At 39.9% G+C, this 25,233-nt stretch overlaps 1 pseudogene across 1 annotated transcript; it reads left to right on the top strand.

Annotated features, from left to right (window-relative positions):
• Nucleotides 1-951: 951 nt before the first annotated feature.
• On the top strand, nt 952-25,165 carry LOC143413679 (scavenger receptor cysteine-rich domain-containing protein DMBT1-like; annotated as a pseudogene). Its single transcript, XR_013094284.1, has 6 exons — nt 952-991; nt 2,953-3,284; nt 21,768-22,049; nt 23,849-24,157; nt 24,257-24,544; nt 25,110-25,165. The product of XR_013094284.1 is annotated as a scavenger receptor cysteine-rich domain-containing protein DMBT1-like (transcript).
• Nucleotides 25,166-25,233: the final 68 nt, after the last annotated feature.

Here is a 25,233-nt window from a genome sequence, read left to right as displayed (position 1 = left end):
TTTAGGTAAGCTGCACATTTGCATGGTTCAAATTAAAGTGTTTTTAGTGTGGGAAAATGGTTGATGTACTGAGCTACATCACACACTGAGGTTTCTGTGGTTATTTTACAGCAGAGTGCCAAAAATATCAATCGGATGATCTAATGTAACTGTGGTTTAACAGCAACATCACAGCAGTTTGAGACTGCAGGTGGAACAAATACCTGCAGCCTTCAGACGACTGCAGAGAACTGCAACTATCAAGGCTTCACTTTAGCTTTCTAACTGTTGTGGATTACAGAACTGGTAAGAATAACTAATTAATTTTATTCCATCTGCCTCACAGTTAAATAAATCTTCAAATATTGGCTTCATTTGTCATGGTCATGCATATTACAAAACTCTACAGATAATTTGTCCATGTATACGTTTAGGAAAAATATGAAACACACGCTGTGTAAAAAAAACAATTAAAAAATTTCTGAATTCTAGATATATGAGAACAGTTTATGAATACATATCAGTATTTTGTGTTCAGCAGTTCCTGCAGGTCGTAGCTGCAGGTGTTTTCATAAATTTTTGCAGTAATGAAATAAACTGTCTGTCCGTAACTTTCAGAGATGAACACAGTTTGAAACATAATCCTTTATTTCATCTAGATTTAGGTGTTCAACTCACTCTAATGCTGCACATACATATTTCTCATTTAATTTAGGTGCCAAAGTAAACTTTATTTTTGAATTGCTTTGTGTCTGTTTAGACACTGCTGCTGTTCTACATACACAAATCCAAAATTATTATATTTTACTCCTAAATAAAATGATCCACAAAGTATTTACAATGTCTTTACTTTAAAATACTATGGAGGAGGAGGCATTTCAAGGGGAATAAACAGTGTGAAGTGTTTGGGTAGATTTAACTTTTTTGTCACTGATGATTCATTTTACACAGAACACATTTTGAGTCTCAGCCATGTGGACACAACAGAGAAACTTCTTCTATTTGGCCATCGGTGAGATGAACTTTATATCACTTAATTATTTTCTTTCTTTGCTATACTAACGATGGGCGTAACTTTGTGCTGAACATTGGGGGGGTCAAGATCTCTGTCCAAATAAATAACTAAATCTGTGTAAATTCCCAGATGATTAAACATGCAACTATGTTGTGGGTATTAACTGAAATGAGTAAAGAAAATCAACAGCCTATTTAGGCAAGATAATTCATAATTTTATTAGGGTGGTTATATTGGCTGGGTCTGATTTCGGGGGGATCATAACCCCCCAAGCCCCCTGGAAATTACACCCCTAATACTAACAGAGTTTGTCAGAGGACTCCGGCAATCAGTGTTCAGTTCCTTAAAGGTTTTCTGTTCTGTCATTTAATTCTTTTCTTAATTTGGTATGCTGTGTTCAGTTCAAGTTTTTATTGTATCCAGACAGGAAGAGCTTATCATTTCAGAATAATGAATTCTAATTTCTTTTCTACAGTCACTTCTTTGTCTGCATCTTCAGCTGTCGAAGGTCAGTCATGTTTGTTAAACTGAGTTTCACATGCAAAAGTTTTCTTTAAATAGTCTCATATATTGAAATTAAACTGTGCGTGGATGAGGGTGTTCCCCAAAACACCAGACTGATAAATGAAATTACATTATATGATTTTTCCCCCTCTTCTATTTGGCTTTATGTTTATCTATTATTTTGATTAATTCTCAGTTTTTATTTATCCGTCTTTTATTATTTTTCTTTAATAATTAAATAAATTGTTTTAAACATGGAGCAGCTCTTGTGACTGTCTAGAGCTGGGAACAAGAAGCAGAGTAGCACAATTACATACCTCTCTGCAGCTTCTGTCCTCCGGTTATCTCCCAAATCCTCCCAAAACCTTGGAGACTGTCTGCTTGCAAAAGAGTCTTTAATGCACCTTGAAGGTGTTTATATGTAAATAGTGTTTATATATAAATATATATAAACACATACATTGAATATTTTACAAACAAACAAAATTTGTTTTGATAGGTACAATATTTTATAACTTATTGAAAGCATAGGACAGCACTGACTTAATTAGATGCAGAATTAAATTAAAAAGGATAAAGCAAAAAAGAAAAAAAAAGAAATACATAAATGAAATTAAAAAAAAGCACATTTCAAATTAATTATTAAATTCATTAATTTATTGGATGTAATTGACTTTGAAAATGAAAAATCACATTATTATAAAAAAGTAATTAGAATTCAGTAAAAGGACTAGATGTTAAAGTCCCTGATAATGCATTGCTTTGGTTGGAGAGACTCTTGAGGGATGGCTGTTATGAAGAAAGGCAGCCCAGAAACTTTACCAGCAGCACACATCGTTGTGTGCCTGAACTTTCAGTCTTTTACCCAGGCTAATCTGCCATTTTCCTTCCTTGGTTAGGTTTAGGGATTAGAGGTCTAGCTTATCATATTAAAATTTGGGACACATCGTCAGTAGTGGACCTTGGATTCATCGGGTGTTTCGACCATTATCACTAGACACCCTCATCCAAGGAGGCCCTGCCAGGTTTGATCAGGCCCGTGAGTGTGTCAATGGTTTATGTTAAAATTGTTATTTCTCTTCTTCTTTCTTCTGTTTAGTTTCCTTCTATCCATTCACTGCAACTGAGAAATATTTATGGAGCCTAACTTCGTCAAAGGGATAGAAAAGGTGATAGAGAGAAGTAAGACAAAAGGGACAAGATAGGAGAGAGAGCAGAGAGGAGAGCCGGAAGTGGGCGCCCGATCTGGCTTCCCATACCTCCCCGCCGGATCGGGCTGTACGCTCTACCTCCCCACTGCATCCCACAAAAGGGGAGAAGAGCAGAATATTTTCTTTTCTCTCGCGGTTAGCTGACTGCTTTAGCTGCCCAAGTGATGTCAGCCCTTTTTAACCAGAGTAGCTTAAATAAAATAAAATAAGAAACAGAGTGTAATCTGCTCTTTCTTTTGTCAGATGCTCAGATAAGATTAGTTAATCCTGGGTCAGCTCGTTGCTTCGGAAGAGTTGAAATCTCCTACAACAACAGATGGGGAACAGTCTGTGATGATGGCTGGGACATCAATGATGCTGAGGTGGTCTGCAGTCAGTTAGGCTGTGGACCGGCACTGGAGGCCCCCCGATCAGCTCAGTTTGGTGAAGGAACAGGACAAATCTGGCTGGATGATGTGTCCTGTTCAGGAAGTGAAAGTTCTCTAACTGAGTGTCAGCACAGAGGATTTGGTTCACACGACTGTGGACATCATCAGGATGCTGGTGTCATCTGTGAGATAGGTGAGATGCTTTTTGTCTCATACACAGTATTCAGTAACAAAATGGTCCATGCAGCTGTAATCAGGACAGAAATCTGTATGTTAACTATTATAATGTATACAGTGTCACTGTTTAGCTTCACTTCCTGTTCTTTTCCCTCCTTTGTGTTCATCTTTGTTCATTTTCGTCTATAGAAGCATGCATCTCATTCCCAATCACTGTCTGTGTGTTTATACTTTATTCTCCCCAAAGGGAAGGAGTTTGTAATTGTTTCTCTGTCTGTTTGTTAGCAGTCAGCATCCACAGTTTACAAGACTTTTTTTTTTTTTTTTTTAAATTTTGTATGATGGTTGATACCAATGACAGCTGATTTCATTTTTGTAAAAATCAGGTCGAGGTCACACCCAATGTGAAAATCAGTAAAAACTTTATATTACCTACATTTTTCGTTATGTCTTCAAACTTCACACCAATACACTGGGCCTTTGGGATCATGAGTATCTAGGTTAGCTAAGCACTTGATCTTGACCTTCACTGTTCAAGTCCAAGGTCAAAGTTGACCTAGAAAAAAAAATGTCCAACAACCACATCAAGTAATATATCATATGAAAAGACCTGAATAGAGCTGTTACAGCATCTTTGAGATGCCATAACTGGCTGACATCATCATAAAGGCAGGCTGATATCAACAAGGTGTGATAAAAATGTTTCGGTACAGCACTTGTCCATCAGGGGAGATATGCTCAGATTTTTGCAACAGCCAATGAAGACTCACTTTTGGGGTTTGTTCTGTCTCAGTGTCTTACATTTGGATGCTCAGTTGACGTAGTTGACAGCGTTTGGATGTTGTCATTTGTTTACCTTCAAATTACTGAGTCAAGGTCATGTGGAAACTATCATTGTTTATCATCATTATTTCATCATCCTCTTGATTTATTAAAAGCATGCTTTTTACTTATTCTACTATTAGATAAGTTGAAGAAGGTAAAAATAGATTTAATAACTGCAGACTCCATTGCTTGAAAGGTTCACCAGAAAAAAAAATCTCAGAAATGTAGAACAAAAAAGAAAAAGAAAAAAAGATGTATTCTCACCACTATTAAAGTATGATTCCTGATAAAAGCTCATAATAAAAGAAAAAAAAAAAAAAAGAAAAAAAGAAAAAAAAAGTGTAGTGTAGACCTTACTCTGCAATGTAATGGTGCCAAAATATGAGCTAAATGACTTGCAAACAGACTTAGATATGGCCAAATAAATATGCTATTCTGTCTAAACATTTTAAGCAATTAAAATATGAAAATTAAAATTTAGTTTTTGTAGCTTTACATTTTTCTCATCTAGAAAACTCTGCTCTGCTCCAGAGTCAATGAGAGCTTGCTGGCAGCAAGGGAAGAGAGAAGATAGCAACGTAACTTGTAATTCAGTCACTACCTGCAACAGGGTGCTCTGCTCCTTGGTTATATGCTGAAGCATCTCCTCGTGCCGCTCCAGCAGGTCCGCCTGCAGTGATAATTCCCGCAGCACTGGGGTCGAGTCTGCTGGGTCCATTATGTAGCTGGATTGTTCTGTCACAGTGGGTGGTTAGTAATCGAACCCAAGCAAAGGACTCTTTGCGAAAGAAAACACAGAGTTTATTTACAGTGAAAGGTAAAGGTAAATATACACAGCTCTCCGACACTTTGGCTTCACGATAAGACTTTCACAGGTCCTCCTCACAGTGTGATAGTCCGTAGCAATGCAAAAACACACCGATGACCCGTGCTCAATTCTGTGAACCCTATTTATACTCCGTACTCGTGCTCCAATTTGTGACTCCACTCTTGTTCTCCGATATGTGATCCGCTCCAGTGACTCGACACTCTCCGCTCCCAACTCCTGACAACACACAAGCACACAGACATGTTAGCAAGAATATCCACAATTAGTGAGGTTTCTAACACTACGAATCACGGCTGTACTGATGAAGATTAACTCAACAATCCAGCGTTGACTGGAGCTCGGTCGCACTGCCAAATAGGTGGCTCAGAAGACTGTAATCAGAGCGGCTGATGAGCAGCAGGTGTGGCTACCTCCAGCGCCGGAACACTTCTGGCCCTCTGACCACCTGGTGGTGGTCAGAGGGCCTGGTGGCGCCAGTATCCGGCAGCCTCGCCTCTGTCAGTGCGCCCCAGGGTGGCTGTGGCTACAATGTAGCTTGCCATCACCAGTGTGTGAATGTGTGTGTGAATGGGTGGATGACTGGATATGTAAAGCGCTTTGGGGTCCTTAGGGACTAGTAAAGCGCTATATAAATACAGGCCATTTACCATTTACCATTTCTGGGTTGAGAGGTTGCAGGACAAAACATCCGGGAGCGAGAGTGTAACCAAAATCACAGAGACAAGGAAAAGAGGGAGACACAAACAAAACGCACATGGAAACAATGGGCAGGTCAGCTGGAGGACTGCCGGACCTTGACAATTAGGTATACCATCTGATAGTATTAAGATTTAACAATTTAGCTTTCATAAGAGATTGATTCGCAGCTCAATATGTAGAGTGAGCAAATGAATGATTATAATGATGAATTTATTACACACTAAATAACACTCACAAACCAAAATCAAAACACAAACTAAGTGAAAAAACACATTTTATTTATATTAACTGGTAGTCACAACAATGCCCACCTATACAGGAGTTTTCCTTTTGTGTCTGACTGGAGTCTGACCTGAGTGAGCTTTATTAGATAATTTTTAAGGAGAATTTAGTTCCAAACAAAGGTGGGATTAAGTGTAAATAAAAACAGAATGCAATGATTTGCAAATCTCATAAACATAGAAACACATCACGTGTTTACACTGAGACCATTTTAATAAAAAAATATTCACTCAATTTGAATTTGATGATAACAACAGATCTCAAAAACATGGACAGAGTCATGTTTACTACTGTGTAGCAGCCACATTTATTTTAACTACAGTCCATAAAAATCGAGTAGACCAGCTGCTGGACTTATGGGAAACGGAGGATTTAAGCTACTAAACAGTCCCGAAATTCCCAACAACAGTCCTGTTTATCATGCTTTATTACTTGATGTGTCAAAAAGGTCCGGACTGACAGGCCAATTCATCACCAGAAATCTTCTGCTACGAAGCCATGTTGTTCTAATACAGGGAGTGCAGAATTATTAGGCAAATGAGTATTTTGTCCACATCATCCTCTTCATGCATGTTGTCTTACTCCAAGCTGTATAGGCTCGAAAGCCTACTACCAATTAAGCATATTAGGTGATGTGCATCTCTGTAATGAGAAGGGGTGTGGTCTAATGACATCAACACCCTATATCAGGTGTGCATAATTATTAGGCAACGTCCTTTCCTTTGGCAAAATGGGTCAAAAGAAGGACTTGACAGGCTCAGAAAAGTCAAAAATAGTGAGATATCTTGCAGAGGGATGCAGCAGTCTCAAAATTGCAATGCTTCTGAAGCGTGATCATCGAACAATCAAGCGTTTCATTCAAAATAGTCAACAGGGTCGCAAGAAGTGTGTGGAAAAACCAAGGCGCAAAATAACTGCCCATGAACTGAGAAAAGTCAAGCGTGCAGCTGCCAAGATGCCACTTGCCACCAGTTTGGCCATATTTCAGAGCTGCAACATCACTGGAGTGCCCAAAAGCACAAGGTGTGCAATACTCAGAGACATGGCCAAGGTAAGAAAGGCTGAAAGACGACCACCACTGAACAAGACACACAAGCTGAAACGTCAAGACTGGGCCAAGAAATATCTCAAGACTGGTTTTTCTAAGGTTTTATGGACTGGCGAAATGAGAGTGAGTCTTGATGGGCCAGATGGATGGGCCCGTGGCTGGATTGGTAAAGGGCAGAGAGCTCCAGTCCGACTCAGACGCCAGCAAGGTGGAGGTGGAGTACTGGTTTGGGCTGGTATCATCAAAGATGAGCTTGTGGAGCCTTTTCGGGTTGAGGATGGAGTCAAGCTCAACTCCCAGTCCTACTGCCAGTTTCTGGAAGACACCTTCTTCAAGCAGTGGTACAGGAAGAAGTCTGCATCCTTCAAGAAAAACATGATTTTCATGCAGGACAATGCTCCATCACACGCGTCCAAGTACTCCACAGCGTGGCTGGCAAGAAAGGGTATAAAAGAAGAAAAACTAATGACATGGCCACCTTGTTCACCTGATCTGAACCCCATTGAGAACCTGTGGTCCATCATCAAATGTGAGATTTACAAGGAGGGAAAACAGTACACCTCTCTGAACAGTGTCTGGGAGGCTGTGGTTGCTGCTGCACGCAATGTTGATGGTGAACAGATCAAAACACTGACAGAATCCATGGATGGCAGGCTTTTGAGTGTCCTTGCAAAGACAGGTGGCTATATTGGTCGCTGATTTGTTTTTGTTTTGTTTTTGAATGTCAGAAATGTATATTTGTGAATGTGGAGATGTTATATTGGTTTCACTAGTAAAAATAAATAATTGAAATGGGTATATATGTCCAAAGACATGCAGCTTGTGGGGATAGGTTAATTGGATAATACAAATTGCCACTAGGTGTGAATGTGCGAGTGAATCTGAGTGTGAATGGTTGTCTGTCCCTATGTGTTGGCCCTGCGACAGACTGGCGACCTGTCCAGGGTGTACCCCGCCTCTCGCCTAGACAACAGAACTCAACATTTGTACGTCATATAACTGTGACTACACAACTGTTTGACTATCCAAAGATTTACCAATCTAAATGTAGGTAATTCATTAGTGACTGCTGTTCAGTCTGATGATGATGATGCAACGTGGCCACCATATTGGTCAGATGGAGCCACGCCTCCTAAACCATGTGTGTCTGGAGTGTGTGATGTAGTAAGGTTGTGGCTGGGTGGGGTGACTTTTACATGCCATTCAGTGGAAGCCCATTGTTTCATAATCTGTTCATGTTAACATGGATGGTTTATGAGAAGGTTTTTCCATGTAATCTTTTTTCAGACATTTAAAGCAGTTGAAACAATTGATATTCTGATGATGCCTGATCGCTTTCCACAGATTCAAGAACTCCAATCCTGAGATATGTTTTCCTGCCACTGATTCTGCTTTTGGAGAACATTGCCCTTCATTTCTACTATAAGGTACATCAGAGTAAATAAAAGCATGTATGAAACTGAGTAGTAGCTGAGAAATGTAGGAACAGTAACATGCATTGTGTATCGTCTCTCCAGGTCATCAAAAAGCAGAAATCAGACAAAAAGGAGAACGATGAGACGGATGTTTCCAGAGCTGAAGAAGTGGAGGCCGAGGAGGAAGCAGTCCAAGAGATAGAATAGAATCATAGAAACAAACACACAAGTCTAAACTTTTGTTGGAATTTAGATTAAAGTTGTTTAAATACTGTTTAATTATATTTATGTTTTAAATGTCTGACACATTACTGCAGCGGCTCTATTTAACCTGCCTTTCCTCTCCAGTATAAACTCTTAATAGCGTGACTGTGACTTAAGTTTGAAAATAATCCTTCCTCCTCATCATCCAATAAACCTGACACAGGACCTGAGAGACGCAATTGACTCTGCAGTTGATCCATCTACTGTTTGATCAGATGAAGTGGTCCCAGTGGAAGAGTGTCATGGTCTTGGGTCATGGACTCAGAGGTTTGAGTTTTAGGACTTAGAATTCTTGTTTATGTTTACTTTTATTTTTCTTTGTTTCTCCTCCAGTATTTTAAAAAGTACAGATTACCTCTTCTTCTCGGAATTTTTGGTATTTTCCTTTTGAATTTATGGACTTTGATTTGTAGACCTTCAGCCACTTGGAATAAAGCTAGTTTTCAGTTTAATCTGTTGCCTGTTTCTGCTCATGTATTTGGGTTATTTTCCATGCAAAGTATGAGAGTGGGAAGCTGTCAAGAAGCACTTCTTAAGGAAGGGAAACAGGGAGGAAATGCTGCCAAATTACACAAGAACTGGACTGAGAATCAGAGACAACTGATGTTGGGGTTAGGGTATATTGCAACAATATATTGGAAGAGAACAGTGTGGTGGCCCACCAGAGGGCTCCACTCACACCCAGGTCGGGAGGAGGGGTTCTGCTGGTTTTTGGCGCAATGTGTCCAGTTGTAGTTTGGAGATGAATAAAGTCAGAATGGAGAGTTACAGCTCCTGTGTTGCCTGTACCATATCTCCACAACAGAACAAAAGGAAGTAAAAAAAAGTGGTTTGTGCTTTGAATCATTCATCAAGAAGCCTGACGAAGTAAGTTGAAGAAAATTGCCTAAGAGAATTCAGTTTCACATGGAAACATTTCTCCCACTAAAAATGTTACGTCCGGATGAACAGAATCAAACTTCGGAGATTTACTTACCTTGATGACTGAGCATGCATCAAGACATCTTTTGTCGTACTTCCTGTGTTTTCCTGCTGCACTCTGAGCTCTCACTGCTACTGCTGTAAAATGGCAAAGCTGCGACCCCTGCTGTTCATGATCAGCACTGACAACAAGACTGTAGAGAATTTTCATTAGCAGTTTTATTTCCTATTAGTACATTAAATACTTTTTCTTTTATTACCTTGTTAAATAAAGTTTATTAATTTTATGACTGCTCATCACTGCTTTTCCTACCTCACAAAGTTCAGGGTTCACCTGCTGGGCTGGGGTCGTTATTCACTCAGATTTAACTCTGGGTTATTGGCTAGCTTAGCGTTAGCATGCTGTCTGTGCTGAATCTTCCAAAGAGTCAAAGTTGTGTTAGCAGCACAGTGCAGTTGTTTCTGTCCTGGGTCCAGTTTCCACTTTAACATCACGCCCTTGGCCTTTTGTGTAATAAAATATAAATAAAATATAAATGTCCATGTCCACGCTGTAGACTGTGCCATTATTATTCCAAGGAACTGAATTACTGCAAACCAGTTCTCTACGAGAACCATTTCTCTTCAGAAAAGAAGAAAGTAAACATGAGAAGACTGTCAACAGCTGTCTGAGCTGTTTAAGAGTTATACATAGGACCACCAGTGACTTCATGCGAAATCCACACTGACTGCTTCATCAGCCCAGGACTTTTACATTTTTACATGATGTTATGTATAATTTATACCCATTATGCCAAGATTTGGGCAGTGTTGTTGACAAAAGGTGAATTGTATGATTGTTAATTACATAGCTTTTGGACCTTGGGTCAAATATAACTTCAGCAGGTGGAAGAGCATCTGCTACGAAATATTCACATTATCACCAAAGTGTGAACTGTGACAGAAAAATTCAATCATTGCTGTAAAAGAGACACAGGAACAGGGAGAAGATACACACACCTCAGAGAAATCCATCAGTTAATAAATAGTTTGAAACAGGAACCATCTATGAGGAAACACCACTAACCACTGAACCACCGTACCGTCCAGAACAATATTTTGTTGATAGCCAGTTTATTTAAACCAAAATAGAAAAGATGTGTTGGTGCTTTTTAACCATTTGCAATCATGAAAGGAGGGACCTGGACAAATATACAGGGAGTTGGAGTTCTTTCAGCCGTAAGCTTCAGGTCAAAGTGTTGAACCAGCACAGGTTTTATTCCTGTGACGTCTGCGATGTCAGACAGCATGGCTTCAGGAGATTGGGGACTCAAATGCAGACAATGGAGTCAGAGTGAGGTGAACAAAAAAAAAAAACACTATAAAAAAAGCAAAGGAAAACTGAGAGAAACTAACAAAAACCTAGACTGGGGTAACTAAACATAACATACCACCTGAAAAACAGAGACCTTTAACAATAAACTTGTAAACACGGTGGAAGACAGAGTAAATGCAGAGGATGACAAGCAAACGAAGAGGAACAGAGGAACAACACACACTATATAAACAGGGAATGGCACACAGGCAGGGAACACAGCTGAGGGTAATCTGACATAACAAGACAAGGGGAAGCAAAACGCAATACACTGAACACAGGACAAGGGACTATCAAAATAAAACAGGAAGCATGAGACATTCATAATAACTGAGACACTTGTGGGACTCATTTAATGGGTGGACACAGATGGATGTATTGTAATAGATACTGTCCCCCCTCCATAATGTTACCTGTTGGGGTGCTTGTTGTTGTTACTGGGTGCATTCAGTTCTTTATTACTGTATTTTGACATATACTGTGCTCATTGGCAATCCAGCTAGAATATTTTGGTTAATGATGATTCCCATGGGTGATGCTCACGCAGGCACTGGATGGGACAGCTTTGGGGTCCTGTGTGTTTTAGTGCACGGACAGCCTGCAGAGTGCAGCTACGCTAAACCAAAGTGCTTGTGTTTTCGTATTTGCAGAGCAAATGAACAAGTAAAGAGAAATGATTCTAAACTCATGCACACCTGAAAGTGTAGTTTGTCCAAGTGTGCAACACACTGACACATGGAAACATGACTGACTCGGGAACAGAGGGAAACAAAGAGACAAGGGTGTCCAGACATGAGATGTGGGACACAGGACACTCACAGAGAAGACATGGGAACAGAGACTAAACACAGGCTATGATAAATACTACGGGAGGGAGAACTACGATCTCCAGAGACATAACAACCAACGATAATTAAACCCAGGAATAACAATAATCAAAGAATATTAGGTCAGAATCAATAACACACAAATACTGGATCACAGACCCAGTACTGTGACATTTCCACCCATGGTGACCCTTACATTTTATGATTCAAACACTGGTTAAAATGTAACAGATAAAATGCTTACATACATTTGATGATTCAATGGAATTTTGTTTTAATAAGTAGGTCAGCATAAGTGAGTTTTGGTTTGTCAATGAATGCTGAACATTGTCATTAAATATGAACATTTGAAGAGACTTTCAGAATTTTGATCATTATTTCAACAAACATCATGTATTCAACTATGTTATTTTGTATTAATTTCTGGATCACGTCATTCATTGTATGTTCACAAAGCACATATGCACTCTTCCTCCACCAGATGTCAATGTTATACATAACAAGTTCATTACAATTTTTCATGGTTGCAGAAATAAACCTCCATTCTTCTGCAAACTGTGTGGCAGGGTGAGCTTGGTGGGGTGACTGCAGGGGAGGAGTGGAGCAGTGGAGCTGGTGAACATCTTCTAGTCATGCCTTCCCTATTTCGGCTGGAAGCACTACAAAGTACCAAACAATAGAGTATCAATGACAGAGACAGTGTGACCAAAATAAAAAGGCTGAAAGTGAGATTCCCGAGTTGTGTTGGATTCTTCAGTATTCTTCAATATGAAAATAACCTTTCATGAAATATAGATAGTGAAGTTGTCACTGGTACATTTTACACTGAACTAATGAAAGTACAGGCTGATCTTTGTCTAACAATTACCCAAAAAATATTTATGAAAATGTCAGAACTCAAATTGAAGTATGGTATGTTTTTAATATCACATGTCATCAGAAAGACATGGACGTGCTTCAGCCTGTGGCTTTTTGCTTGTCATACACATTTGAGTGTGACCCTCATTCAAACACTCCTTGGTTCTAATCTATGGTGGATACAGTAAAATAAATATATGAAATTAAATAGTAAATAGAAATATTCACAGCACGAGTTCCTTATTAAGTTGGTTAAGTAAAGAAAATAAGATATGTGTCTGTAAAACAGCTAGCAGTGGTTGTCCCAGCAGACCTGTACTTGCATAAATATGTACCTAAGTAGGATTGCAACATCTGATGAGACATTTGATAAGAATGGTTTCAGAGAATTTTTTTTAGCTGTCACCAACAAGTATCACTGAGGCTGAAACAAATTGTCAGCGGTTATGAAATGTTTATTTCCTCTTCATGTGCTTTCCTGTCATAGTATATCTCTTTATCTCTGTTGATGCAAATTCTTCTGTGAGCCTTTGGATTTCTTTTCACAAGTGCTGACAAAAAAATAAGAAAGCTATATGCATATGTGCAAATGCATTCATTATTTTTAATACTGAGCTGTCCTCACCACTGACACTATGGAGAGTTTACAAGGACTTGACTCATAGAAATCAAACCATACCTGATTTAAAGTGGGCTGATCTCCCTTCTGAGTGTTTCAATTATGTCTAAAGCAATGGTGTCAAATGCAGGATGTGGCCACGGGTAAAAGATTGATTAAATGAAGTAAAATCATGTGAACAGGGTGAATCTAGGTAGATTTTGTATCCAATAGTGATTGGTAATGATAGGCAGGCAATGAGCCCCTGGATAGTACTGAGACACTGGCTGATTCACTGAGGACGAACAACATCAACATGAACTTTAAATCATTGAGGTAACCAAGAGCCTGAGTGTCACTAACACATGAGCAGACAGAACAATCTGAGGCAGCGATTCTAAACAGGAGGTAAGTGGAGTTTGATTGCAGGTGTTTCTGAAAGCAGAGTGCAGGAAACGTGAAGGCCACAGCTTGAGCACGAGACAAACAACATAGAAAGAAACAGAGGGAAATATAGAAAAGACGAGTCAGTGGTGGAGGACAGGAGGGAGGGACCATGACATTAATGTTGCAGAGTTTCTAGTGCTGCTATTTTAAAATCACTCAAGACTCAGAGACTTCAGTTTGTTTCACAGTTTAAATTTGGTGCATCAGGTGAGATGTGTGACTAGGAGATTGTTTTAATTATTGTTTATTTGTTGGACATTTGCATCATATATATGATTTTGCAATGTGGATTTGACTCGCAAAAAAGTACCAACACAGTTTTTCTGTTGTAACGTCTTGAGGCAAACTCAGTTTTGTTTACACAAAACTGAGTTTGTGCCAGCATGTCAGTATGAGTTTTTGATCAAATGTACACAGTTCGATACAATTTTTGAGTCAGTTCACATATTTAATGATTTCATCTCATAGTGTTGTTGAACATGTTAAACATCCTGTGGTCATCATGATTTCTGTGCATGCTTCACAATGATCCAAACAGATTTTTTTTGTAGGTTACATTCAAATGTTTTATTTCTGAATATATTGTTGGGGAAAACTAGTTTCCTGTTTGGGATTGGGAGAGAAAAAAGAGAAACAGATGCTCCTGAGGGACTTGGTTCAGAAAAAAGCTTTAAGTAAGCTGCACATTTGCATGGTTCAGATTAAAGTGTTTTCAGCATGGGGAAATGCTTGATGTACTGAGCTACATCACACACTGAGGTTTCTGTGGTTATTTTAGAGCTGAGTGCCAAAAATATCAATCAGAGGATCTAATGTCTTCTAATCTGTGTAACTGTGGCTTAACAGCAACATCACATCCGTTTGAGACTGCAGGTGGAACAAATACCTGCAGCCTTCAGACGTCTACAGAGACCTGCAACTATCAAGAAGTAATCTTCAATTTAGCTGTCTAACTGTTGTGGATTACAGAACTGATAAGAATAACTAATTCATTTCATTCCATCTGCCTCACAGTAAAATATTAGCTTTGTTTGTTTAAGTCGTCCATGTACAAGTTTAGGAAACAAATGAAACACTTGCTGTGTGAAAAAAAACTCAGCTTATTTGAACAGTTTCTGAATTCCAGATGTGTAAGAACAGTTTATGAACACATCAGTATTTTGGGGTCCGCAGTTCCTGCAGGTTGTAGCTGCAGCTGTTTTCATGGATTTTTGTACTAACAAAACAAACTCTCTGTCAGTAACTTTCAGAGATGAACACAGTTTGAAACACAATCCTTCATTTCATCTAGATTCAGGTGTTCAACTCACTCTAATGCTGCACATACATATTTCTCTCCTTTCATTTAGGTGCCAAATGAAATTTCTGTTTTGATTCGCTTTTTGTTTGTTTAGATAAAGGTTTACATGACACTGCACAGGGCTGCTGTTCTACTTATACAAATCTAAAATGATTATATTTTACTTTGAAATAAACCAATCCACAAAGTTTGTACAGAGTCTTAAAGGCACTAGGAAGGAGGAGGAGGTGTTTCAAGGGGAAGAACACAGTGTGGAGTGTTTGGGTAGACCCCAGACTGAACTTTTCTGTCACATATGACTCATTTTACAGAGAACACATTTTGAGTCTCAGCCATGTGGGCACAACAGAGAAACTTCTTCTATTTGGGCATCGGTGAGATGAACTTTATATCACTTAATTATTTTCTTTCTTTGCTATACTTTTTTTTTTTTTTTTTTTTTTGCCTGTCCCGTTTGGTTCTTTTGCCATCAGAATTGTTGTCTAAAGGCAAAGAAAGATGCCCAACCGATTTACTTTACCAAATTGACCATCCCAGCCTTGCCGTAATGGTCCATTTGATTCACCTTTTATTGTTTATTTTATCTTCACTTACTGAATACGGGACAGACTTGACTGGGGGAAAGAAGGGGAGAAAGAAAGAGGGAAAGAGAAACAGCTGAGAAGAGGGACGGGGGAGAAGGGCAAAAAACTAAAACCAACAGAACGGGCAGAAAAAAAGAAAAGAAAAAGAAAATGCATATATCAGTCACCTGGATCACCTGTTGAGAAAGAAAAAAGAAAGCAAGCAGAAGAGAACAAGAGTAATAGAATAAACAACATCACAATGATATATGGGAATATGACAGTAAATACTAAATATTAAACATTATTGTGCAGCACATAAGATCAACAGAACACAGTGTGCTTTGAGGTAGCAGCCAAAAAGGGTGTAGTTTGTGGGTGTGATCACCCATGTGTACACCTGTGAGCATGGACGCGCTTGTTTTTTTTTTTTTGTTTTTTTTTAAAAGGTTCCTTCATGTAATGATCTGCTAGAGGGTGTGGGGGGGGGGGGGGGGGGTCACAGCCCCCTCCAGGGCATGAAGCAGGTATGGAGGAGATCAAAACTCCAGACATCCAGAGGCCCCCAGAACACAAGAGACCAAGGAAGACCAACAGAGGGGCAGCCGCGCCACTGTCCCGGAAAGAACTGAGGAGAGTCCCAGATGAGGGCTCACTCAGCAGCCGCGGAGCAGAAGCCAGGGGGAGTTGCAGTGACGCGCCCGTGAGCTCCGCCGGCAGCCAGCCGTGCCTGAGTGACCGAGCCCCAGGCCGAGAGGCCGCAGGCACCCCACCTCCGAAGTGGCCCGAGCGAGCCCCAGGCTCCAGGCCCCGATAAGCGGCCGCCAAGGAGTGAGCTGGTGTGTACCCTTTCTTTGCTATACTAACAGAGTTTGTCAGAGGACTCCGGCAATCAGTTTTCAGTTTCTAAAAAGTTTTCTGGTATTTATTGAAACGAGAACAGTTCATTATTTCAGCATAATAAGTTATATTTTCTTTTCTACAGTCTCGTATCTGTTTGCATCTTCAACATTTGCAGGTCAGTCAATTTTTCTGTGAATAATGTCATATATTAAAGATAAACTGTGCATGAGTGAAAGCACCAGAGTGACAGCTGTTCTACCTTCCAACACATAAAACAGTTTTGGCATATTAAATCATTTTTTCTCCTCTGTTTTCTTCTTTTGATACATGTGATGCCATGTTCATATATTTCTTAGTAGATTAATTAAATTTTTATTTATCTTTTTATTTATCTTTTTTTTAATAATTAAATGAATTTTTAAAAATATGAAACCCACAGATCTCGTGAATATTTTAAAATTTGTTTTGAAAGCTACATAACCTAATTCTAGTGCAATAATATTTTACAACTTGACTTTGTTGAACGCATAGCACAGTACTTGATGCATAACTAAGCTAGAAAAAGGACAACAAAACAAAAGAAACATAATAAATAATTATTAAATAATTACTAAAAGAAATTGAAATTATTATTAAATGAATTTATTGTTTGTAAAATCTCATAAAACTCAGAACTCATAGAAACTATCATCTTATAGGGATTCAAGTTGCTGGAGGTTAAAACATAATGTATTTTTTAAATTGAACACATATGGCAGAAAATGCAAATTCAACTAGAAGAAGAAACAAACAAAGAAGACCATAAAAAACAGAAATAGAAAAAATAATAATAAAAGAATAGAAAACAGCAGCAGTCTGAGGCATTCATATGTCACGAAGAAAAATGTCTTTGAGCTTTTAAAAGAAAACAAAATTACTGGCAACATAATCTAAATGTTACAGAAACAACTGTAAAAATTTATTATTCCAAAATCCTTCACTTGATTTATGAAAAATTTAACTTAACGTAACGTAAAAATAGATTGAATAACTGGAGACTGCATTCCCTGAAACGTTCAAAATAAAAAAATCTCCCAGAAATGTAGCAATAAGTTTAATTTCACCACTATTTAAATATGACTCATAAAAAGAACAGGATAGGCATTACTCTGCAATGTAGCAGTGCTAAAATATGAGCTAAATGACCTGCAAACAAATTTTATTCAGTAATATCTATGAAAAATGTTACCTTATGATATCTTTGTTTTTAGTTTTTGTTTTTTTGCCTGTCCCGTTTGGTTCTTTTGCCATCACAATTGTTGTCTAAAGGCAAAGAAAGATGCCCAACCGATTTACTTTACCAAATGGACCGTCCCAGCCTTGCCATATTGGTCTATTTGATAACACCTTTGCTTTTATTGTTTATTTTATTTTCATTTGCTGAACACAGGACAGACTTGACTGGGGAAAAGAAAAGGGAGAAAGAAAGAGGGAAAGAAAAAGAGCGGGGAAGAGGGACGGTGATAAAGGGCAAAAACCAACAAACCAAACAGACAAAAAATGCATATATCAATCACCTGGATCACCTGTTGAGAAAGAAAAAAGAGAAAACAAGCAAAGAAAAAGAGAGCAATATAATAAAGAGAGCAATATAATAAACAACATCATCGCGATGATCTATGTGAATATAACAGTAAATACTAAATATTAAATATTATTGTGCAGCACGTAAGATCGACAGCGCACAGTGTGCTTTCAGATAGCAGCCAAAAAGGGTGTAGTTTGTGTGTGTGAGTACCCGTGTGTACACCTGTGAGCATGAGCGCGCTTGCATTTAAAAGGTTCCTTCGTGTAATGATCTGCTAGAGCAGACCTTCCCAAAGTGTGGGGCCCGCCCCCAAGGAGGGCGCAGAGCCATTGCAGGGGGGGCGCAGCATGAAAAGGGGAAAAAAAACAAAAACAACGCTTGGACATTGCTGGCACGGGGCGCCTACACAAACGCAAAGCAGGAGATGAAGCATCGCTGAATATGTTTCCAAACCAACTTCATTCTAAGCCAAAGACTAGAAAATATGGTGAAGCATATCTTCCCTTTGGTTTCACCTGCACAAGTGCCGAGGTAGGTCTCCCCTGCAGAATTGGTTTTCCCTTTGTTGGGAGCAGCGCCGGGCTGTTTAAATCAGGGACAAACAGTATCCCACATTCTTGATTTTTAGTTCACAAACACTTGTTGTAATGACTAACTACTGTTTATGTTTTTAAACCCATTTTGCACAGAGGCATTTTTTTTTGAGAAATTTATTGATAGCAATGTTGAATATTATTACACAGGGAAAAAACAACTACATGTATAATAATTACACCGTGACGCCTCTGCCTTTCTAAATAGAGGGACAGTAACTGCGTGTGTATATGTAAGCGTGTAAAACCTGCAGATAGTCAGATTAACAGTATTTTGTCTCTATCAGTCATTCTGCAATTCCTCTCATGTAAACAATAACGTGGCGCACAGCGTGACGTGAAAAAAGGCACATACCTTTGACGTTGCGTGACGAACTCTGTATTCCTCATCCACACATAAACGCAAAAAATGAGTTTTAAAAAATCTCAGTTTTCTGTGATTCGAAACGCCGTTTACATGTGGACGAAACTGCTGCGTTTTCAAAAATACCCGTGTACGTGCGGATGCAGCGTAAAAGAGTTAGTACTTTATTTTCTTACTACCTGCAGATTACTTGTATTTGCTTAATTGTTTACTAAATGTTTGAGGTGTGAAATAAACCGCAATTGAGCAAAATATAGGTGTGTGTGGTTGGAGGATGCGTTAGTGCGTGCGCGCGCACGCGCGCGAGGGGGGGGGGTGTCGCGAACATTTTTATGTAAAACAAAGGGGTGCCCAGGGAAAAAAAAATTTGGGAACCACTGTGCTAGAGGGTGAGGGGAGCCATAGCCCCGTCCCCCAGGGCATGAAGCAGGCATGAAGGAGATCCAGGCTCCAGACATCCAGAGGCCCCAGAGTGCGAGAGCCCAAGGAGGACCACTGGAGGGGCATCCGTGCCACCCTCCTGGGAAGAGCTGAGGAGAGCCCCAGATGAGGGGTCACCCAATAGCCACGGAGCAGATGCCAGAGGGGGCTGCAGTGGCGTGCCCACCGGCTCTGCCGGCAGCCAGCTGTGCCAGAGTGAACCGAGCCGCAGGCCCAGAGGCTGGAGGCCCGAGGGCCCCCTTTTCCCCCCGAAGAGGCCTGACCGGGCAACAGGCACCAGGCCCCGCCAAGTAGTCACCAGCAGTGAGCTGGTACATACCTGAGCGCCCAGCCCCGGACACCAAGAACCACCAACGCACTGACCCCTGAGCCATCAGTTACCGACAGGGAGTGTGGTGAGGGGAGATAGGCCTTTGGAGGGCCTGGGAGTTCCCAGAGAGGTGGCGTGCAAGATGCCCCTCCCTGGTGCCAGCTCCCCCGCTGACCCCAGTAGACACCCCCGTCCTTCGGCACCCACCAAGGTAAGGGAGCCCAGGCCCATCCAGGTCGGGGCCTACGGCAGCAGGACTGCCCAATCCCACAGGACCCGGGGCAGCCCACCCGACCCCACTGCAGAGGAAACTGTACCCACCCTAACATTCAATCATCTCCCAAACTGCACAAGACAGTAGACACCCAGGTTAAGTTTATTCTCCACCTCTCCTATGACTCTCCCCCACCTGCAGAGTGGACTCCTGCAAGGATGGAACAAACTCCCTGTCAGTTGAAGAGCCCCCTAGTTAGGCCGATGCGCCAGAGGCCCCCTGCGCCAGGGCTGAGCCCCCGTGCACCCACCCGCCCACAACCTCGGCCACACCAACAAGGACCTAAGCCCCCAAGGCCCAGCCAGAACCCCAAGCCCCCATATGTCTTCCCCGGATCCACTCAGGGGCAGCCAGGCTACCAGGCCAGTAACCTATGTCTGCCAGCACAGACCCTCCCCCAGCACTGCTGCACGCAGCCATAAGGAGAACACCCTCTAAGAGCAACCAGAGCCACTAACCAGGTTATGACCACAACCCCTGGGTTTAACATATTTTCAGGCGAGAATGTAGGTGTGTAAAGTTCAAATATCTGAGCCGACGAGAACAGCAAACTCCGGGCACATCGTTTTCAAACCCCCGCGGTCTTTCGCTACTCAGGATAAACATGATATGCCATTTAAATAACTTAAACATGTTATTGCTTGGCCTTTTTCAGTGTTTTATTTGTTCGTGAGTAAATTAGTTTGGCTGAGATTAAAGTTATTAGATTAGATTAAATAAAACTTTATTAATCCCTTGGGAGGGTTCCTCGAGGTTTTCACACAGCTGAATAAACGTCAAACAGAAAACTGATTAAACAGAAGTGTGAGATGGTCAAGAATTTACGCCAGTGTCCGGTTATACTTAGATAGCAAGGAGCAGACGGCAGAGTTTAACTCCACCGAGAGAGCTCGTGACGTAATTCTGAAGGCTATACTGCCCAATTTCACAGTCGCTCATTTCCAGTCTACTTGGCTTTCGGAGGACCCGGCCCACTTAGATCGTGAATGCAAGGTCCTCAGGTGGATTCTGAATTTGGACACACCCGGCCTGTTTCCGCCCGAACAATAATAACGGTGACATTTAACTTATTTTATCCGATAAATAAACACTGTAAAATTCAAGTTTTTTTGTATATATATGTTTATGTATACCACTCCTCCCCCCCAACAGCCCTTTTGAATGTCTCCCTAATTCTGTGGTCTCAAGGTTGGCAAGTATGGTGGTTGTGTTGGGTAACATGTTGGCGATTTGTCACCTAGCATAAAATATTACGCTTTGGGAGTGAGAACGTGTTGACTGATCACAAACTAGTGATGTGTCGGTTTCGAACGAAACGGCTCTTAGAGCGGGATCGTTGAAGTGAACGACGGGAGCCGACTCCTTATTGAGAGCCGTGGGGTTTTTTTCTTTCTCTCACTCTCTTTCTCGCACTTTTTTCCGCTTCGCTCCGCATGCGAGTCTTGTGCTTTGCGCTGGGAAAAGGGGGGAGGGGCAGTAGTTACACTCTCAGTAGCACAGGAACAGAGCAGGAGGGAGAGACAGAGAAAGAGCCAGGGACAACAACATCACATTAGAAAGGTATAGTAATCACTATTGAACACTCAATAAAAACAAATTTCAAAAGTCTAATTTCAGAATTTCAAAAAATGATTGTTTTAAAAAATATATAATTTTTTTTTTCATTTCCTCATTGGATTTCCTTTCTCAATTATTTATTAGATTTGCTTTGTCATCCTGATACTCACATATGTTTTAGCTCATTTAGTGACACATTTACACCATTATTGCTTCTTTGACTTAAAATAAAATAAAATAAATAAATAAGATAATTAAAAAATATAAAAAAACACTGTTTAATCTGTTCTCTCTTTTGTTAGATGCTCAGATAAGATTAGTTAATCCTGAGAAGTCTGGGTCAGCTCGTTGCTCCGGAAGAGTTGAAATCTATCACAACAACAGCTGGGGAACAGTCTGTGATGATGTCTGGGACATAAATGATGCTGAGGTGGTCTGCAGACAGACTGTGGACCGGCACTGGAGGCCCCCCGATCAGCTCACTTTAGTGAAGGAAAAGGACAAATCTGGCTTGATGATGTGTCCTGTTCAGGGATTGAAAGATCTCTAACTGAATGTCAGCACAGAGGATTTGGTTTACACGACTGTGGACATCGTGAGGATGCTGGTGTCGTCTGTTCAGGTGAGATGTTTTTTCTGTCTCATACACAGTATTTAGAAACAAAATGGTCCATGCAGCTGTAATCAGGACAGAAATATGTATATGAATTACATAGTGTTGCTTTTTAGCTTCACTTCCTGTTCTTTTACCTCCTTTGGGTTTGTTTTCCTCTATAGAAGCCTACATCTCATTCCCAATCACTGTGTGTGGTTATACTTTATTCTCCCCCAAAGGGAAGGAGTTTGTAATTGTTTCTCTGTCTGTTTGTTAGCAGTCAGCGTCCACAGTTTACAAGATATATTTTTCAAATTTTGTGTGATGTTAAATACCAATATCTGGTCAAGCTGATTACATTTTTATAAAGGTATCAAGGTCACACCCAAGGTGAAAATTTCTTTACAATTTTTTACAGTTTTTGTATGTCTTCAAACTTCACACCAATACACTAGGCCTTTGGGATCATGAGTATCTAGGTTAGCTAAGCACGTGATCTTGACCTTCACTGTTCGAGTCCAAAGTTAAAGTTGACCTTGAAAAAAATGTCCAGCAACCACATTAAGTAATATATCATATGAAAAGGCCTGAATAGAGCTGTTACAGCATCTTTGAGATGCCATAACTTGTTGAAATCATCATATTGTAATAAAGGCAGGCTGACATCAGCGTGCTGTGATAAAAACAATGTTTTAGTACAACACTTGTCCATCAGGGGAGTTGTGCTCAGATTTTTGCAACAGCCAGTGAAGGCTCATTTTTTGAAGGTTTGTTCTGTCTTAGTGTCTTACATTTGGATGCTCAGTTGACTTTGTTGACAGTGTTTAGTTATTGTCATTTGTCAAAGACTTATTAGCTCCAGGTTTCTGCCAAACCCAGAACTAATAGCTCATTTTGTTCCCTTACGTTCAGAATAAAGTTGCCTTTAGTTTTACACTCCTGCTTTCGCAGTTCTGGATTTGAGTCATAACCTGCACAGCAAAGCGTGAAAGATGCTTTTTTTGGGTCATACACAGTAGGCAGTAACAAAATGGTCCATGCAGCTGTCATCCGGAGAGAAATATATCTGTTACATATTATGCTGTAAAACTGAGGATAACCTTTTTTAAAAAGCTGGCATGTGATTATATGTGGCTATTATTAGTTATATTGTATATTTGAGTCGAGCATCAAAGGGTTTAAACTTGAAACCTCTCATTCACTGTAAAAATACCAACAGCTTTGTGAAAAAATGCTGCTGTGGTACATTTTGTTGCATATCCACTGGTTCCACTGGCTTCTAGTTACTTCTTCTTTTATTTCCTTACTGTGCCTCTATGTTCTCCTGTCTGTGTCATCATGTTCAGTGTCAGTTATTTCTCTTTGTTTATTTTTTATTTTTTTGGGTTCCTTTTTTAACCTCAAATTACTGAATTTTTTCAGACAAAAGTATTTGACACGGATGATGGAGTACATGCCTTCATGAAATGGCACTAAGCATTACAATCATACTTAAGTATTTCCTTTATACTTTTTGAGCTTTGAAATCAGATTAGCTAGTTCTGGGTGTTATATATGTCATTATTGAGTACATACTTTGTTTCTTGTACTTAACAAATATGTCTTCCATCAACCTTTCACACTGCTAATACTTAAAAAACAAAAAGTGTCAGTGTGTGTAGCTAATGCTATTTATTTCTCCACTGTGAATTTGAGTGAACTTGAAATGATGAAAACTTGCACAGAAATAAGACTCACAAAGATCTTCAATTAGGTGCTGTTCTGAACTATTAATAACCATGAAAAACTTGGTATTTAAAATGCATGTACTGTGTATTCAGGTGGACCCATCAGATTAGCTGGGTCCATTCCTTGCTCTGGAAGAGTTGAAATCTTTTACAACAACACTTGGGGAACAGTCTGTGATGATAACTGGGACATAAATGATGCTGAGGTGGTTTGTAGAGAGCTCGGCTGTGGAACGGCACAGAGTGCTGCTGTATCAGCCCGCTTTGGTGAGGGAAGTGGATCCATCTGGCTTGATGATGTGTCCTGTTCAGGAAGTGAGAGATCTCTGACTGAGTGTCAGCACAGAGGATTTGGGACACATGACTGTACACACAGTCAGGATGCTGGTGTTGTCTGCTCAGGTGAAAAATTAAATTGTTTCTTATTATATTATTAATATAATAAGGTAAATGTTTTACCATTTTAATTGGATCCTCTCTCTGTGACTGCTATTTCCTCAGTGATCCTCCCAAAGCCCAGAATCTCCATGAATCCTGCTAATAAAGTTAAGTGGAGAAGTGATCTCAGCATCACTTGTTCAATATCACCTCAAAGCCAACAGCTCCTACAAGGAGAATTTACTCTGAAGCAGATTTCAGGCTCATTCAGTCAGACAAAACCATCAACTACCAACTCTGCTACATTCAAGATCCTCAAAGTAGATTTTGACAAGGATGGATTATACCAGTGTGAATATTCACATGACTCCAGCTTCTCCACAAGTGACTCTGTCACCGTCTCTGTTACTGGTAATAAAATGTACTATTGTTTATATTACAGTGATTTCTTTGACAGGACCAATACTGTGTACTTGTTACACCCACTACAGGTTATTAGTATGACATCACATCCATTAAGATAAGAAATACCAGCAACACTCACTCCCCAATCATCTCTTTGAGGGCATGAACTAAATTCCATTGCATGCCAATATATACTGCGACCAATAAATAAAAATTGACATGATCTTAATCATATTCATGTGACTATATTATCTGCAAACCATGAAAATATTCATCTACGCAGGAGTTTGCCTGAGTGAGCTGTAATAGACAATAGCTATGGAGAAACAAGTACAACACATTTCCAAAAATGTTGGGCTGCTGTGTAAAATCAAAGTAAAAACAGGAAGCAATGATTAGCAAATTTCATAAACCAATATTATATTTACAATTGAACACTGAAAGAGTGTTTGACCTGAGAAAATATACGATTGTAAGAAAAATACGAAAATAGGAAAAATAGTTTTCATTTTTACTTCCTAAAATCTGGGTCATGTTTACCACTGTGTAGCATCCCCTCACCTTTCAACAGTCTTACGTCCCCAAGATGGAAGTCTGGGGGAGTGTATGGGGAGCAACAATGAATAAAGCCTGGACAGAAAGAAAGAAATGAAAAAATGCAGAAATGGTAAAATCATAGACTTTATTCTTAACAC

Source organism: Maylandia zebra, linkage group LG18, assembly GCF_041146795.1.
Source record: "Maylandia zebra isolate NMK-2024a linkage group LG18, Mzebra_GT3a, whole genome shotgun sequence".
NCBI classification, from domain to species: Eukaryota; Metazoa; Chordata; class Actinopteri; order Cichliformes; family Cichlidae; genus Maylandia; species Maylandia zebra.
This window is presented reverse-complemented; position numbering and strand designations above follow the sequence as displayed.